The following is a 3,656-nucleotide window of genomic DNA, read 5'->3' on the forward strand; positions in this document are numbered from 1 at the left end:
AGGATTCTCTCCTTGTCTTTGATTTTGGAGAGCTTGATTATTATATGTCTTGGTGATTTTCTTTTGTGGTCTATCCTTCCTGGGGTATGTTCGGCTTCTTGAATGTTTATTGTCTCATTTTTCAAGATTTTAGGGAAATTTTCTTCCAGAAGCTTCTCCATTATCTCCTCTGTAGAATTATCTGATTCTTCCTCTTCCAGAATGCCAATCATTCTTAAGTTGTTCCTCTTCATATTATCCACCATGAATCTTATATTCTTTTCACAATTTTATATCCCTTTTCCAGCTTCCTCTTGTATCTTTTCAATATTGAGAGATTTGTCTTCTAGCTCACTGGTTCTGACTTCCTTCTCATCAATTCTGTTCCTTTCGTTTTCAGTGTATTTCTGACATTTTATTTTTAATCATCTGGACCTCTTTTTGCAGGTTTTGAATTGTTTCCAATGCTAAATCTATCTTGTTTGATTGGTCTTCTAGTACTTTCCTGACTTCTTCCTTGTTTTTCTCCACCCCTTTTCAGAGAATTTGAATTTGCTTCCATATCATTCTTCTGAATTCCTTCTCAGGAAAATCCAAAACCTTCTCTCCGTCTTCTAGAAAGCCTTTTTCTGTCTTCAGCTCATTTGTCTCAGCTACTCTTTTCTGTTTGGGGACATGTTTTGATATCTCTTGTTTTTTGTTTGTTATTTCCAGTAGTTGTATAGATTTTTAATGCTTAAATGGATGTTTGGTGTTGTGTTATTAAGCTTACTGGGTGTCTCCTGGTGAACATGACCAAGAGATAGGCTTTCCTTTTCCCATGCAATGCTTGTTGTTGTTGTTGTTGTTTGGTGCCATCGAGTTGGCACCAACTCATAGCAACCTTATGCACAGTAGAACAAAACATTGCCCAATCCTGGGCCAACCTCATTACTGTTGCCACACTTGTGTCCATTGATGCTGCCACCTGGCCAATCCATCTCATTTGGGATCTTCCTCTTTTTCTCTGACCCTCCATTTTACCAAACATGATATCCTTCTCCAGAAACTGTTCCCTCCTGACAATATGTCCAAAGTATGAGAGACAAAGTTTGGCCATATTGGCCTCTAAGGCGCACTCTGGCTGCACTTCTTCCAAAGAGGATCTATTGGTTCTTTTCACAACCCATGGAACTTTTATTATTATCCTCCAACACCATAATTTAAATGCATCAATTCTTCTGTGGTCTTCCTTATTCACTGTACAGCTTTTAGATGCATATGAGGATATTGAAAATACCATGGCTTGAGTCAGGCACACCTTAGTTCTCAAGCTGACATCTTTGCTCTTCAACAATTATAAAGGTCTTGAACAGCAGATTTGCCTAATGCAGTACATCATCTGATCTCTTCATTGCTGCTTCCATGAGTGTTGATTGTTGATCTAAGAAGAATGAAGTCCTTCACAACTTCAATCTTTTCTCCGTTGATAAGATTGTTGTTTATTGGTCCAGTGGTGAGGATTTTTATTTTCTTTACATTCAGATACAATCAGTATGGAAGGTTGTGGTCTTTGATCTTCATCAGTAAGTATTTTAAGTCCTCTTCACTTTCAACAAGCATGTTTGTATCATCTGCATATAACAGTTTTTTAATGAGTCTTCCTCCAATCCTGATGCCACATTTTTCTTCATAGATGCCAGCTTCTAGGATTATTTGAAATGCTTAGCAGCTGTTAAGGGCTCTTGTCTCAATGGTGGAATATTATCATTTATGCTTGTGGCTTGCCTATAAGGCCATGATTGGTGTCTTTTTTTTGGGTAATGTAGGAAGAAAAAGCTCCCTCCTCCAGGAAAAATTTGTGATCAAAGTCCCAAAAGTTGGTAAAATTCTTCTATTTTTGTCCTCTCTTACTTTAGTGGTTGTTGCGTAAATTTGAATAATAGTTGTATTAACTGGTTTTCCCTGTAAGCATATGGATATTTTCCTATCACAGATAGCGTTGATCTGGGTATATTCTCTTTGACAATGAATGTGACACCTTTCCTTTTCAATTTGTAATTACTAGCATAGTAAACGATGTGGTCATCAGATTCAAAATGGCCAATACCATTCCATTTCAGTTCACTAATGTCTAAGATATTGATTTTTATGCGTTCCATTTCATTTTTGGCAATTTCCAATTTTCCTAGATTCATACTTCATACATTCCATGTTCTGATTATCAGAAGATGTTTACAGCTCTGTCTCTTTATTTTTAGTTGTGCCACATCAGCAAATGAAGGTCCTGTGGGCTCTACTCCCATGGGATTTACTCCATTCGTGTCATCACAATCAACTTTAGTTTAATGAGGCAGCTCATCCTCCGTCACATTGTGAGTGCCTTCCAAACTGAGGGGCTCATTTTCTGACACCATGTCTGACAGAGCTTTTCTGTTATTTATAATGTTTTCAGTGAATAAGTATTCAGAAGTAATTTGTCACTCCTTCTTCATAGTCTGTCTTAGTCTGGAAGCTCATTTGAAACCTGTCCACTGTGGGTGACCCTGTTCATATTTAAAATATTGGTGGCATAACTTCAGAACCACAGCAACTCACAAGCCACCACAGTTTGACAAATTGACAGAAGTCAGGCATATTGATATGATCTTAACAAAAAAAACATGTTGTTCTTCAAGATGGTTTCAATATTAAATAATTTTTATTAAAGTATTAGGATTTAATGTATGTTAAGGTAATCAGAATTGGCTGCCATCATATACTGACAGAGAACTTCCAGAGGTTCAAGCCAGTTTCAAAAGAGTCCATTGAACTGGGGATATAATAGCTGATGCCTGATGGATCTTGGATGAAAGCAGAGAATACCAGAAAAAACATTTACCTGTGTTGTATTGACTATATAGATGCTTTCGATTGTGTGCATCATGACAATCTATGGAAAACATTGCTAGTGTGAGTATTTCTGTACACCTAATTGTTCTCATGAGGAATCTGGGAATGGACCAAGAAGCACTTGTCAGAGCAGAATATGGGAACACTGAATAGTTTAAAATTAAGGAATGTGTGTGACAGGGTTGTATTTTTCACTTTACTTATTCAACATGTATGCTGAGCAAATAATCCGTGAAGCTGTGTTGTATTAAGAAAAATGTGACATCAGGATTGGAGAACAACTTATTAACAACCTGTGATATGCAGATGATACAACCTTGCTTGATGAAATTAAAGAATACTTAGAATAAGTACTAATGAAGATCAAAGAACACAGCCTTCGGTATGCATTCCATCTCATTGTAAGGAAAGTAAAGATGAAAAAGCTCCACATCATCAGTAAAAACAAGGCCAGGGCAGACTGTGGAACACACCATCAATTACACATATGTAAATTCAAACTGAAGCTGAAGAAAATGCAAACAAGTCCACGAGAGCCAAAATATGATCTTCAATATATCCCACCTGAAATTAGAGATCATATGAAGAATAGATTTGATACATTAAACACTAAAGACTGATGAGCAGAAGAGTTACGGGATGACATCAAGAACATTATACATGAAGAAAGCAAAGACTCACTGAGAAGACAAGAAAGAAGGAAAAGGTCAAAATGGATGTCAGAAGAGACACAGAAACTTTCTTCCCAGCATAGAGACGCTAAAGAAAATGGAAGAAATTAGGAGGTCCAAGAGCTGAACAGAAAA

The sequence above is a fragment of the Chrysochloris asiatica genome, unplaced genomic scaffold (genome assembly GCF_000296735.1).
Source record: "Chrysochloris asiatica unplaced genomic scaffold, ChrAsi1.0 scaffold00598, whole genome shotgun sequence".
In the NCBI taxonomy this organism is placed as follows: Eukaryota; Metazoa; Chordata; class Mammalia; order Afrosoricida; family Chrysochloridae; genus Chrysochloris; species Chrysochloris asiatica.